Source organism: Anolis carolinensis, chromosome 1 (genome assembly GCF_035594765.1).
Source record: "Anolis carolinensis isolate JA03-04 chromosome 1, rAnoCar3.1.pri, whole genome shotgun sequence".
Lineage (NCBI taxonomy): Eukaryota > Metazoa > Chordata > Lepidosauria > Squamata > Dactyloidae > Anolis > Anolis carolinensis.
The window spans coordinates 109,404,358-109,420,258 of NC_085841.1; the positions used below are offsets into that span (position 1 = coordinate 109,404,358).

General features: G+C 41.2%; 1 protein-coding gene across 4 annotated transcripts in view; it reads right to left on the reverse strand.

Moving 5' to 3' along the window:
- Positions 1 to 2,052, reverse strand: part of klhl32 (kelch like family member 32) — a 105,640-nt gene extending 103,588 nt beyond the window's left edge. For 2 of the 4 annotated variants that reach the window (XM_008119252.2, XM_008119236.2), the window contains exon 1: positions 1,718 to 2,051. The gene's annotated coding sequence lies outside the window, so the exon portion shown is untranslated. Of the gene's footprint in view, positions 1 to 1,575; positions 1,686 to 1,717 lie in introns of those variants that run through there. The other 2 variants (XM_008119270.2, XM_008119240.2) reach the window with 2 other exon arrangements.
- Between the last annotated feature and the right edge of the window lie 13,849 nt (positions 2,053 to 15,901).

Genomic DNA, 15,901 nt, shown 5'->3' on the forward strand with positions numbered 1-15,901 from the left:
GTCGAAGTCTTTCATGGCTGGAATAACTGGGTTGCTGTGAGTTTTCCAGGCTGTATGGCCATGTTCCAGAAACATTCTTTCCTGACGTTCCACCCACATCTTTGGCAAGCATCCTCAGAGGTTGTGAGGTTTGTTGGAAACTGTTTCCAACAGGCCTCACAACCAACAAACCTCACAACCTCTGAGGATGCCTGCCATAGATGTGGGTGAAATGTCAGGAGAGAATGCTTCTGGAATGTGGCCATACAGCCCGGAAAACTCACATCAACCCATTATTTAAAATGTTGTATAAAATTATCATCAAACTGGAGCTCCCAGTGGTGCAGTGGGTAAACCCTTGTGCTGGCAGGACTGATGACTTGAAGGTTGGGTTGCTGACCTGAAGGTTGCCGGTTCGAATCCAACCCAAAGAGAGTACGAATGAGCTCCCTCTATCAGCTCCAGCTCCATGCGGGGACATGAGAGAAGCCTCCCACAAGGATGGTAAAACATAAAAACATCCAGGCATGCCCTGGGCAACATCCTTGCAGACAGCCAATTCTCTCACACCAGAAGCAACTTGCAGATTCTCAAGTCGCTCCTGACATGAAAAGAAAAATCATCAGGCTACGTGTATAAAGTGTATACAAATGAATTTCCTGTTTATATTCTTGGTTCCCATCTCCAAAATATCTTATTACATATATATATGCAAATGCAAATTCCAAAATCCAGGGGGAAATCCAAAGTACTTCTGGTCCCAAACATGCCACGTAAGGGATACTCAACCCGTATTAACCAACACCTTGGATCCCATCTCCAAGATATTGATTATGTAAGGAAGGTAAAGGAAGGTAAGGAAGTTGTGTCTGACTCTGGGGATTGGTGCTCATCTCCATTTCTAAGCCAAAGAGCCAGCGTTGTCCATAGACATCTCCTAGGTCATGTGGCTGGAATGACTGCATGGAGTATCGTTACCTTTCCTCCAGAGCAGTACCTATTGATCTACTCACATTGGCATGTTTTTCGAACTGCTAGGTTGGCAGAAGCTGAGGCTAATAGCAGGAGATCACCTCGCTCCCTGGATTCAAACCACCATTCCAAAATCCAAATCATTTCTAATACCAGACATGTCATATAAGGGATCCCCACCGTGTATTAACCTACATCACTGGTGGAAAAACCATGTGACCCTCCTGATACTCTTGCACCCTGAGCCCCGCCTGAGGGGTGACGGGAGCTGGGAAGGACCAAAGGGAGCCCCATCCCTGACCGGAATGATCCCCTGGTTAAAATTTCAGCACTTGAAAGAGCCAAAGTCGGGGATGGAATCCACTCGGGCTCCAGTGCAGGCGCTCTCAAGCCCAAGGCGATCTCATACTCGCTCTTTTGGGTTGTCCGGGCAACGGAGTCCCGCGATGGTTTCGCATCCGGTGCTGCCCCGAGAGAGAGAGCCCTAAAGCGGACTCGGGCGGACTTCGCCTTCATGCGGCAAAGCTGAGGGTGGCCGCTTGCCTCTGCCTTCCCCGCCAGGCCCGCAGCCCGTGCCCCGTCCTTTCCGAGGGAGAAGAGCGCCGCTCTGAGACAAAGCCCTACCTCGAGCATGATTCATTAGCCCCGCTCCGGATTAGCCGGCCGCAAGGCAGCCTCCAAGCCTGCGAGATCGCCTGGAATAATCCCGCGCGCTCAGAGGCACCCGGCTCCCTGGCACAAACCCACGCACGAAGCCCGCACTCACCGCCGCTCCGGGCCCTCGGAAGGGGCAAAGGACACAAAGAAACCCACGCCGCGGGAGGGAAGAGGCAGGCGCAGCTTGCAGCACTTGTGCGCCCAGAGACGCCGCGGCGCTCAATGCTGTGCCGGTGCTGCGGGAAAGCCGTGGAAGGAAGGGGAGGGGGAGGGGGAGGAGGGGAATTTGCCCAGTCTTTTCTTTTTCCCCCCCTTCCTCTTTTCTCTCTCTTCCTCCCCCTTTCTCCAGCCTCCGCGCTCCGCCTCCTCCCGGCAGCACAGCTCTTCAGGTCTCCTTGCCTCCAATGCGCAGGAGCAGCGGCAGCCGAGCGCCAAGGCGAAGCGAGGCCAAGCCCGGGCGTCTGCACCTGCAGGAGGAGGGCGGAGGGCGGAGGGAGGGAGGCCAGGGGCACCAGCAAGAGCCGCCTTCCTCCCAAAGCAAAGCGCATTGCCTTCTGTTGACCTTTGTGTAGGCAATGGCATTGCAAGCAGGCAACCCGTAGTTCAGCCCCTTGCGAAAATAGACCTCACAACCTCTGAGGGTGCCTGCCATAGATGTGGGTGAAACGTCGGGAGAGAATGTTTCTGGAATATGGCCACAGGCCGGAGAACGCACAACAACCCAGTGATTCCGGCCATGAAAGCCCTCAACAAAACACAACCCTAGCCCAATGTGAATATATCCTAGGTTCCAGACTTTGCAAGGAGACCCTAGTGTTTTATCTCCTTGTGAAAATATCCAAGGTTCTAGTCATTGCAAGGAGACAACCCTAGTTGTCCCAAACATGAATCAACAGACACAAAAGCCACTTGCAGACTGGTCAAGTTTGCCCATGCCTGGTGTAGATGCCTCCCCCCCCCCCCCCAGTTGACCTGCATTCATATTGACATTTCTACTCAGAGCTCATGGGGAGAACAATCTTTGTATACCATGCACCCAGGGCCATAGCCAGAAAAAAATTATAGGACGTGAGTGTTCAACCTTCTTTTTAGCAAATCATGAAGAGTAGTTCCATAATGCAAAATAATTTAGAAATCGGGCTCCATTGATAAACCTCATTGGATACTCAAGACAGATAAACTTCAGGGGACACTCATGGGGATTTGGTTAATCAGTTAAAATTCATGAGTGAATGAGGTTTTTTAAAAACTTGAAAAATTTCGAGGGGGTTGAACCCCTAATCCCCCTCCCCTTGGCTAGAGGTCTGTATGCACCTGTGGATAAGTCTACATAGGGACCACCAAACGCAGCATTGCCGAGACACGAATCAAGAAATGTGAAAGGCACTGCAGACTCACTCAACCAGACAAGTCAGTCATAGCAGAGCACTTGATGGACCAACCTGGACACAGTATATTATTTGAGAACACAGAAATGCTGGGACACTTTTAACAACCACCATGTCAGACTACACAGAGAAGCCACTGAAATCCACAAGCATGTGGACAATTTTAGCAGAAAGGAGGAAACCATGAAAAGGAACTAAATCTGGCTACCAGTATTTTAAAAACTCTAAAATCAGGACACTAAATAAAGAACACTACTTAGAAAACAGGGGAATTCCATACAAGAAACAATTGGGGGCAGCTAATCACCTCCCAACAAAGGATTCCCCCAGGCAGGAAGCAGCCAGGCTTTGAAGCTGCAAGGCTATTCAATGCTAATCAAGCTGGCCAATTGCAGCATTCACACTTGCCTCAGGCAGACGTTCTTTCTCCCACCCTGAACATTCCAAGATAAACAAACCCCACTTGCATAGTTTTCCAACAGACTTCCCAACCTCTGAGGATGCCTGCCATAGATGTGAGAGAAACATCAGGAGAGAATGCTTCTGGAATATGGCCATACAGTCTGGAAAACTCACAGCAACCCAGTGATTCCAACCATGAAAGCCTTCAACAACATACAACCCTAGTAGTTTAGCCCAATGTGTATATATCCTAGGTTCTAGGCATTGCAAGGAGACAACGCTAGTATTTTGGCCCCATGTGAAAATATCCTAGGTTCTCCTTGTTGTGTCCAAGCTTGGTTGATCCTCCTCAAGCAGAGTTTTCCAAATATTTTATGCATCATTTTGTGACACAGTAATTCAGTCTCACTAGCAAAATGGAGACTAAACCAGTCTCTTATAAAATATACATACCTACATTGTAATATCAAAATGTATGGGGACATGATATGTCTCATGAAAACTTTTATTTCTATTTTTAAAATGTATAATTTGTAAAATAGTAACATGCATTTCCAAAAATTTTGTCATTTTTCCTTACATTCGCGCAACACACCTACACACTGCAGCCAACACAGAAACATGTTGTGACACAAAGTTTGGAAAGCTCAGACTAAGAGAATACACCTAAATACTTGAGAAAGAAAATCTGGTGGGCAATGAAATATGCAGCTTTGGAGTGTGGTGGAGTCTTCTTCTCTGGAGGTTTTTAAGCAGAATCTGCTTTGACTGTGTTCCTGCATGGCAAATTGGGGTTGGACTGGATGGCCCTTGGATGTCTTCCAACTACAGATCTATGATCGAGTCTGCCTCTGCTACCTTAGCTACCAGTGACATAGTGTCACCCAATGTGGTAACTCACAGTGCCACCCCATGGACCTCCTCCTATTGAGACTAGACAGAATCCTTAGTACGTGTTGTTTTTCCCCACTCCCAAATTCCAAAATACTCCAAAATTTAAAATGGTCCCTATGAGTGGCCGAGATAGTGACACCTTTGCTCTCTGATGGTTCAGCATACACAAACTGAATTAACTTTAGGCTATATGTGTAAAATGTATGTGGCACTGAAGGGGTTTCATGTTTAGAGTTAAGTCCCATTTCCAACACATCACATCAAGTACTACAAATGCAGTTATTCCTAAATTTGACGAGGAAATCCAAAACAATTCTGGTGTCAAGCATTTTGGATAAGGGATACTCAACCTGCAATGTTTTTAGACTAACGTGATTAGTAAATCACCACTCATAACTGACGAACTCAGTAACTGTAAAAAGCCAGTAGCAATTAAAACTGCTTTTAGAGCTTGCAGATTAAACTACATGATTCAAAGCATCACTGAGTATATCTACACTGACTCGTTAGGTCAGTTTCAAATCGGCATAGAAAAAAGTGGTTTTGGTATGGAAATGTCTAGATTGGTAATCCTGAAACCAGTTTAATGCCTAAATGGTGAATAGTACACACAAATGTCGCAAATAAATAAATAATAAATAATTGCAGAGGTTGGCCTCAAACTGGCTCCAGGGTTTGCAGTATCCATGGCATGATAGCCACAAAGATATCAGGGTTTTTTAAAACTCCCATATCCAGAATGTGCACGTGCGCATCAGTAGGGTGATCTCAGCCTTCTATTCTGCAGGCTAAATATACCCAGCTCTGAGGAAAATAAGGTGTTGAGCAGCTCTGCCTTTTCCTCATCCCGTTAGCATTTCACCGCCTTTTACATGCAGAGGCTCTACCATTTCCTTTTTCTTCCTTTTTCTACTGACATAACCAAAAAAATCCCTTTTTATTGGTTTTAATCTGTGTGGCAAGCCTGAGCTACTTTTGCGCCTAAGCCTTACGAACCTTTTCCCTACATATGTTGGTTATTTCTTTGAATTCCACTTTGGTGATTTTTTCCCTTTTCCATTTCTTATGAATGCTTCTTTTAAATCTTAGCTCAGTTAAAAGTTCTTTGGATATCAATTCTGGTTGTTTTACATTTTTCTTATTTTTTTCTCCTTGCTGGCACTGTTTATTTATTTATTTATTTTATATCCTGCCCTTCTCACCCCAAAGGGGACTCAGGGCGGCTCACAATAAAGGCACAATTCAATGCCTTGAACACATATCAACATAAAACAACATATACTTTAAAATCACATCATTAAAACATATTAGTTAATACAATTACTGTTTGCCATTGTGCCTTCAGTATCTCACGCTTAAGAAACTCCCATCCATCATTAACTCCCTTATTAGTCCTGTCCATGGAATCATGCCCAGTATTTCCTTAAATCTCCTGAAGTCAGCTCTCCTAAAGTCTACAATGCATGTCTGACTTCTCTTAGTTTCACCCTTACTTTGTATTACAAACTCTAGGAGCACATGGTTACTCCCACCCAAGGATCCCACCACTTCCACTCCATTGACCAGATCCTCAGTGTTGGTTAGGATCAAACCCAGAATAGCTTGTTGCCTCTTCTACCTTCTGGACAATAAAATTGTCTACGAGGTAAGTGATGAATTTATTGGAGTTTGTACTCTTGGCAAGTTTGCTTTCCGATAAATATTGGAGTAGTTGAAAATCCCCATTACTACTATATCTTTTCTTTCTACATGTTTGATCATCTGGTAAAGGACAGCTTCATCCAATTCTTCAGTCTGGCTTGGGAGTCTATAGTAGACCCCCACAACTAGATCTTTTCCAGTCCTTGTTCCCTTAATTCTTATTCAGATGCTCTCAACATGGTTTCCAGGATTGAAGTCTCGCATTTCTTCATAGGTGTAAATATTTTTGACATACGATGCTACTCCACCCCCTCTCCTGTTTGGTCTATTTCACTGAAATAGGTTATACCCCTCCATTGCTACAGTCCCACTATAGGACTCGTCCCATCAGGTATACGTTGTGCCTATTACATTGTAACTGTATGATGAAATAGATTTTTGTATTAAACTTTTATTTGTTTGTGATCTCTAAAAGACATCTTTAAGTTATTCCCATTGTAAAAACAATAATAAAGTTTCAGTGAAAACAGGATTCAATATTAAGACCTGGACTTCCCCACCTACTTAATTCTGATTTCATAGATAGATCAACAGATCCCCGAAGTGCCTCATTTTGTCTTAAGAATAATTCCAAACTTTTAAAAAGTAGCTATGATATTCACTTTAGAGATAAAATCGTGGTTGAAAGGAATACTTGGCTATGTATTTTCTGGGTCAGTTGTCCAAGTAACCAAAACAAAACAAAACAAAAATACAGAGCACTGTCTGTACTGTACTGTGTTTCCGAACATTTCATCATGTGCTATATTATCAAATCCAATCTCAAGTACTCTAGATCTCTTGAAAAATAATCAGCTGAAAGGCAAAATCTCCTCTTTGATTCTTTATTAATTCTATTTTATAAAATCCCACTACACTTTAGGAAGCACTTAAGCTAAGGTGATGTTTAATACAAGTACAGCCGAAGGGCTATCATGTGTTTACAATATTCTCCCGTCTCATTTTTTCTTGCAACCATCTAATAGGTCATCTCATAACAGACTTTTTTTGTCTAATCTCCCCTTAGGACAAGAAACAACCACAATTCAATCAGGCTGCAGCAGGGAAGAGAAGAGGAGCAGGGTCATTCCTTATAGACCTTGCCCATAAATGTTCAGGGAGTTCCTGATTAAATTTTTTCTTAAATTCTAAATAGTCCCTGAAGAAGATCTTGAGAATACACATACATTGAAAGTGTTGGGTTTTTTTTTTTATAACAAATGGACCATCTTTTGATCATCTTGAGATGTCTGTTCTTTGCTGAGATGCCTGGTTCCATCAAACTATAACTTGGGGTACATCTAGAATTAATGCACTTTGACGCCACTTTAACTTCCATGGCTCAACGCTATAGAATCATGGGAGTCGTCTTCTCTGATCTTTTGTCTTCTCTGTTAGATAGTGCTGGTGCTCATCAAACTACAACTCCTATAAATCCATAGCATTGAGCCATTACAGTTGAAGTGGTGTCAAACTGTATTAATACAATAGTGTAAATGCACCTTGGTGGCATCCATTTCTCCAAGCTGATGCAAAGGAGAAAAGGAAAGTGAGGCTTAGCTGAAGGATCAAAACCTTTGTCCCTTGGTCTCTCATCCATCTGTTTGCATTTCAGCTGTTTCGGTAAGCATCTTGTAACTAACATCCAGTGGGAAGTTGGAAATCTTTGGCTCTACCATTTTGGAGGGTTGGGAAGGTGAGATTTATAAATTCCCAGCCTCCCTTTCAGTTGGTCAGACTGAGTGTGGATGATACGTGTAAAGCAAAACACACGGAAGACAAAAAGTTCCCAGCCCTTGAACTGTGTCTGATTTCATTTTCCTTCTCTCCTAATCCTTTTTCTTTCGTGTTGTGACTTTTATATTATAAGCCTACAGGCAGAGACTCTCCTATTCCTGATCTCTGTAAGCCTCTTTGGGGCCTTTCTCAGTTGAAGGAGGGGGAAGGGTAAAAAAATAATACTTGAAAGGCATCTTGTTCACTACTGCCAAATTTTTCCTGCAAGAAGTACAAGAAAGTGCTGGGTATTCGATGCATTATTTTTCAGGTCACAAGCCTTGGCAATGCACTGTGTGAACTGAACATGCCTCTCAAACCATGCTGGCAGTGTTTGGAGGAGAGGACTCCTTAGCAGCCAGACTTAATTGTACACCAACAGGAAATTAAAGAATGACAAAACAATCAGAAAATACATTTAAACTGTGTTTCCTAAAGTTCCGGTTGTGTTGCCCCCAAGAAACTTTGGCCCCATTTACAGTGCCATATCAAATCCAGATACAGTATCTACTTTGTACTGGGTTATATGGCAATGTAGACAAATATAATTCAGTTAAAAGCAGGTAATCTGGATTTTATATGGCACTGTAGATGGGGCCATAGTGTATGATCTCAGTGTTCATCATCTTCCTGTAATGCACATTTTCAATGCTCTCTGGTCATAGTTATTTATTCTGTTTCCCTATCTGGTAAGTTACATATCAAGCCATGCATTTGATAATATTCAGTTTTTAGATAATTGTATACAATATAATTTCTAATTACAGTAGAGTGTGACAGCTCCTGGACCAGTTTATAGCAGTTTTGTGAGCCCAATGTTGTACCTTGAGAAGTCAGACTTGGCCATGGTAGTCTACGCCCTTGTTACATCGCGAATAGACTACTGCAATGCGCTCCACGTACAGTCGCCTTTGAAGACTGGTCAGAAGCTTCAGGTAGTCCAACAGGTGACAGCCAGGTTTCTTACTGGAGCAGCATACAGGGCGCATACAACCCCCTTGCTGCGTCAGCTCCACCGACTATCAGTCTGCTACCAGGCACAATTCAAAGTGCTGGCTTTAACCTATAATCCCTAAAAGGTTCCAGTCTAGCTTACCTATCCAAATGCATCTCCCTTTATGAGCCAGTTAGAGGATTAAGATCAGATGGGGAGGTCCTGCTCTTGGTCTCGCCTGTGTCACAAGTGTGATTGGTGGAGAGGAGAGACAGGGCCTTCTCGGTGGTGACCCTTCGACTGTGGAACTCCCTCCCCAGTGAGATCAAACTGGCCCCTTCCCTCCTGGTGTTTAGAAAACAACTAAAAACTTGGTTATGTAAATAAGCATTCGCTGAGTGACTACAATAGCGTAGCAGATGGATGACAACTTCGGGATCAATGCAATGTCAATTGTTTCATGTTTATATTTGATGGTTTTATAGTTTTAATGGTTTAATTTACAATTATATGTTATACTTTTAGATGTATGATGCATTATTTTATCATATGTGAGGCACTGAATTTTTGCCATTTATTCGATGTGCACTGCTTTGAGTCCCCCTAGGGGTGAGAAAAGTGGTACATAAATGCAATAAATAAATAAATACCCTGAGCTGTGAGGAGAGGTGGGTAACAAATAAAATACTATTATTATTAATAATAAATAAATAAAAACTATTTCTGAGGGAGCAGTGTGATGATGAAAGAGCTGTAGGAAAACCTAATGGGACTATCATGACTAATCTAATAAAATGAATGGTCACAAAAATGCCAACTTTCCAACTGGAAACTATAGATGTTATTTTTATTACTTTGAAAGATCATTAAACATCATTGTTCTGATTAAAAGAAAATGATGAAAAATACACGGAGGCTGTCTCCATATGGCAGAATTATAGCAACTTGACACTACATTAACTGGGTCAATGGTATGGATTTCTGAGACTTGTTATTTTGTTAGGTATTTACTCTACTTTGTCAGCTCTGGTGCCATGGTCAACTATAAATTCCATAAGATGGAGCCATGGCAGTTAACATAGTGTTGGGTTGCTATAATTCTGCAGGGCGGATGGCTTCAGAATAAGCCACTGCACTGGAAGAAATGAAGAACTGAAATTTATAAAAGCACATACTAAAATAAACCAATTACACATAAAGGTGCTAGTGAGTTGCTTCCCCCTCCTTTCCTATTTTTGCAAAGGGCCATTTAGATGGATTGATAAAAAAATGTTTGTGTTCCTGTCCTTGCTGATTTGGGGAGGAATGGGGTCTATGTGACATTATCTTTATCCTAAATCAAAGCCTTAAATATGCAGGTGAAATAAAAACAAGACAAAAAAAACAGAAAAGTCTTCATGCTTCTAGGGACTTTTTTTCTTTCTGGATAAGCCCTGAAACCAAGTAATAAGGCTATTTCTTTAAACACAAACAAACAACAAAAGTCATGTAACAGAAATAATCTGGAAAAAAAGTTAAAACCCTGGAAGAAAAATATAGTAAAGAATAAATGTGTGCATATATGCCTTCAAGTCACCTGTCAATTTAAGATGGCCCCATTAATTTCATAGGGCTTTCTTGGGCTAGAAATGCTCAGAGGGAGTTTGCCAGTTTACAGCATCTGGTATCTGTTCATGGCCATCCAAGTACTAACCATAGCTGACCCTGCTTAGCTTCCAAGATCAGATGAGATCTGAGGTTTCTGCAATGTCCACCTAACTTCCAAGAGCAGAACAGATAGTACAATTATTGGCCTAAGACTACAGATCAGATGTTTTTTAAAAGCTGCATTTTTTATGTTTGGTATAGTTTTGCATGTTTATAAACTGTAGCCATGATACAGTTTATAATATAGTTGGTCAAGAATAACATAACAGGTCCAAGAATATATTTACTATTTTGGTGCAAAAAGGTATATCTAGAAATATTCCTAACACAATTTGGATGATATGGATGATATTCACAATTTTAGATTCATATGCTGCCAATGTGACCTGTGAAACGGCCTCATTAAATGAGACTTGAGAAACTCCAATGGCTAGCAAGATTCTTGACATTAGGGCTGTGAAGAGTGAATTTGAGCCCCCTGGTAAAAGTGAAACAGCTAGTAATCGGCACTTGGGAATACTCAGTTCTTAAGTCATTATTTGGAGTTGTGTATGTACCGAGTATGAAGATATTTTACTAAGACTTAACATATCTGGTGTCCACTAAGTAAAAGTAATTAGTTGATTAATCTATATTGACAGAAATTCATATATTAATATTTATTTATTTATATTTATTTACTTTATAATTTTTTTCTTTATATTCCATTAATTTTGTAATGAATGTAAAAAGGTTAATGATGAAACTACCAAAGAGAGACAATAACATATGTAACTTAGTTATGCCTTGGCCACTTTCTGTACAGTCACTCCTCCACATTTGTGAGTTTCATTTCTGATTTGATTATTTGAGGATGATTTGAAGTGGTATCGAAGTGTGATAATTGTTTGGTGTCGATACACATCTAATTGCTAGTCTCTATCAGACTAGAACCACCAAATCATTAAAATACACATTTAGAAATTACTTATGAATCAATTCATCAATTACTTCTATATATTTCTTTAGGATGAGCAACGGGATTCAGGCTTCAATTTCATCTGCCATCTCAAGTAGTAATGTTTTTCTCCTGACTTATATGTAAAAGCCCAACAGCAAAGACAAAGACAACACTTTGCCTCCTGAAAAGAAGCATCACAACATGATACATAGTGGCTGAAGCTGTCAAATTATTCCAGCATATTGTGAGGCATAAACTCTATGAGCCTTTCCCCAATTTCTCTGCCATCTATAGAATAGAAACAAAGGGAAGAGCAAACATCTGGGAGTCTTTTCATGAAGCTTAAAATCTGCTACATGAAGCCATTTCCTCATTTTGCTGAATGCTTGAGCCAGCCCCAGTCAATAAATAAAGTGCCAAAAGTGCTGGATGTGAAAAACACAGTCTCTATCCTTAACAAATGGTGTTAGCAGTGCTAACAGACGAATGCCATTGTGGCAAGGACCAGCAGAAAAGAAAAATACGAATAATACAGCAATAATATTTATAATACCCTTTTCCATCAAAAGGTGGAACATCAAACATCAAAAACAATAATGATGAAATATAACACTACTGTATAAATATGCTTAAAATCCTAAACATCCTATTAACGAATACAAAATGAATAAAATAAAACCCACAGTGTGAGGCCAGATGTGGCGTTTTGTAAGGAAACAAACAGAACAATATGCAATTCCTAACAGATGTGGAAGTCTAATCTTGCAACAGTCAACAAATGCAAATCTTAGATAATGCGCCCGCCCTTCCATGAAATACTGTTCTGATTTTACAGTCATTCATATCAGCAGAGAAGCCATTCAAATGGAAAGAGATGGTAGTAGTAACTATAATTTCTTCAGCTGATATAGAGCATTAAAAACTTGAAAAAAGTGAACTACATACAGGGGGGATACATTATGCAAATAACTGTCCCTACAGTAGCATCACTAGAGGGATGTGAACTGCAGTGGGTACCTCATCTGATGGGGTAGCACCCAAATTACTTTCTGCAACATTTTAGTGCAGGTTTGTTTCAGCTCAAATATATGGGTTTTTAATTTTAAAAATCCCTATTGCTATGTGTTGTCGAAGGCTTTCATGGTTGGGATCACAGGGTTGTTGTATGTTTTCCAGGCTGTATATGGCCATGTTCCAGAAGTATTCTCTCCTGACGTTTCACCCCAATGGCATTCTCAGAGGTTGTGAGGTATGGAGAAACAAGCAAGGGAGGCTTATATATCTGTAGAAGTTCCTGGGTGGCGGGGGGGGGGGGGGGGGGGGAGAACTCTTTTCTGTTGGAGGCCAGTGTGAATGTTGTAATTAATCACCTTTGTTAGCATTAAATGGCCTTCCCAGCCTTGCAGCCTGGTCTGGGGAAATCCTTTGTTCAGAGTTGTTAGCTGCCCCTGATTGATTCCTGTCTGGAATTCTTCTGTTTTCAGAGTGCTGCTACTTATTTACTGTTCTGATTTTGGAGTTTTTTAATACTAGTAGCCAGATTTTGTTCATTTTCATGGTTTCCTCCTTTCTGATGAAGATGTTCACATGCTTGTGGATTTCAATGGCTTCTTTTTGTAGTCTGACATGATAGTTGTTGGAGTGGTCGAGCATTTCTGTGTTCTCAAATAATATACTGTGTCCAGGTTGGTTCATCAAGTGCTCTGCTATGGCTTATTTCTCTGTTTGTGTTAGTCTGCAGTGCCTTTCATGTTCTTTGACTTGTATCTGGGCAATGCTGCATTTGGTGGTCCCTATGTGGACTTGTCCACAGCTGCATGCTATACGGTAGACTCCTGCAGAGGTGAGAGGATCCCTCTTGTCCTTCGCTGAACATAGCATTTGTTGGATTTTCTTGGTGGGTCTGTATTGCTAGTTAGAAACACAAAAAGCTCTTTTCATAAGCCCAACTCATATGTTCTATATCAATGTACCAACAAGGTAAAAACTCAGTATTAATTTACATTTTGAACCTTTTCATGCCGTTATTACCAAGTTACAATAGCCCCATCTACACTATTTCAAAGGACCTTCAAGCTAGCTTGAAAATACGCTGTGAAAGCATGCTGCAATGCACATTAAGCACTTTAAACCAAGATAAGCAAAGTCAGAAATAGTCCAAACTAGAGCCTGCAATGTGTATAAGCACATTCTATTTTAAACTATATTCATAGAATCATAGAGTTGGAAGAGACCTCGTGGGCCATCCAGTCCAACCCTCTGCCAAGAAACAGGAAAATCACATTCAAAGCACACACAACAGATGGCCATCCAGTCTCTGCTTAAAAGCCTCCAAAGAAGGAGCCTCCACCATTGTCCAGAAGAGAGAGTTCTACTGCTGAACAGTATTTGCTGGACTTAATCCCCTCCCTCACCACCTTCCCCTTTTCCCTTTGTGATCTTTTTGAATCATAGTAAGATTTTAAGTCTAAGGGCAGGGAATTAGAGTTTTTTTGGTAGATTTTATAAAGAGCTATATATGGTGCTGGTGCTATATAAATAAATTGATATTATAATGATAGAGGACAATCTTCTCTCTTCTGTGAAACTATCAAAGGCACAGAAACCTCATTGCCTTTTGTTATCTGGCTACTTATAATCCAACAGCTTTAAGTGAGACTGATTATATATGAATGAACGCTTATTATATATCTGTTGATACAGATGCGATTGATAGAACATAATTTATGAGTAAATCTACTGCGGCCAGCAACATTATGATGAATTGCAGGCTTATTTCTTCAGACATAATTTTGTATGTTGTACTAACACATAGCCTCAAGGATTGTTGTGCCTGTTGAGGGTGCACACACTCATTTCTTATTCACTAGCCATCTTTGCTCTTGCCAGTGGAAGTATCCCACAAGGAGCATCTCTCAAAGAGAACAGTCATTTTCTTTATAGAAGCATGGTTATATAACTCAGTCTTGGATTCTGCCTGAGGCCATTCCTCCCTTGTGAATAGATTGACACAACAACTTATCAAAAATGACCAGCTTCCCGCTTATGTTTTACAAGCAAGGTAAAACTATCCAGCCCTAATCTGCCATATCATCACAAGCCCATAAGAATTCCATACCAGTGGTGCAGTTCATTGCTTTAGAATACAAATGCAGTTTGTTTATACTTAAATACAGATTTTGTTTTATTTTTAGTTTCAAATGGCAGTTAAAATGAACCATTCCCTAGTGTTTTGCGGTATTTATAGGTAATGCAAGTTTGTTCTCACAAGAAAAGCAGAAGGATAATTGAAAAGGCAGATTACATATTTGAATATCTTGCAGTTCAATGGCTGAATCTGGGTGGAGAGGAGGTGCTGATTCTTGCTCAAAGTGATCTCAGGTAAGGACTCAGTCTGTTTTTTCATCATTCTTTGATCAAGGGTGTGCACTATAGATAACTTTCCAGGGCCACTTATTCATTCATTGCATTTTATCTTAATCCTTCAAGGTGCTTAGGTTTTGACTTATGTTGCTTTATTTCTGCAGAAATATTTATAATCTATATTAAGCAGGGCTATTTCAATGTGAACATGTAGCCAAAATGGAGCCATTACTCAGGATGCTTTCGTAAGATAAAAAGAAAACTTAGTTTATTTGCTCAGGAAATCAGTTTTGGGGTAGGAAAAGAGACAAATAAAAGAAGTTGGCCCATACTTAGGTACAAGACCCCCTAAACCAGGGACAACTTAGAAGACATTATAACTGTTGGAGCCTCATGGATGCTCCCATTCAAGACAGAAGGAAACACTTGTTGGAGGAAGTGACTTTAACCGGCAAGGAGACAAACGGCTTAAGTACATAGACCAAAGGAAGATACAGAAAGGTGAAAAAAAAGAGTAGGTATTCTCTCAATTCCCCTTTCCACTAATCAATTTATATAAGCATAGATCCCTTTTGGCTTCCAGCACTTTTCACATGGATGACAGGGTTGCAATAATTTTGTGATACTGCTGCTGCTGCTAGCAGAACCAGGGCAACAATCCTGTTCAGTCTCACTAACATGGGAGAGGAGATCCTCTCCATTCGACAGTACCTGTAACCAGCAAGAATCACTGCTTCTCTGTTGCCAAGGATAATGGTAAACCAAAACCTAGGTGGATTTGCTAGGGATATAGATTCCTTACCGGGTTCTCTTCTGATACATGGAAGCGGAGTTTTCTTTTTGGGAACAAACAAGCAAAACAGGTATTGCGCAGTTCTGCCCTTTCATTGTGATTATTAGCATTTTACCATCTGTTGTAGCCCAGCCTGCACCTGAGCTGTCAGGTGAGCCTTGTGAGCCTTGGGTTGGGTCTGTTCAGCCTGTGATCATTCCTGTGCCTGACTTGCCAGTAGACTCTGGGTTGGAGCCTAGCATTCCTATGCAGGCAGATGGATCTGCTGGTTCTGGACAGCCAGAGGTAGAGGAGGTTGCTGAGAATTTTGGGAACAGGCACACAATGGTTTCAAGCAGGCAGCTTGAACCGCATTCCTTGGGAGAGTCAAGGTTGAACTTTCTTCTGCCAGATGGGCATTTCAGTGGTGACAAGGCTAACGAAGTTGACAGAAAGAAAGATATATATCAACAGAAACAAGAAGGGGAGTTTCTGAG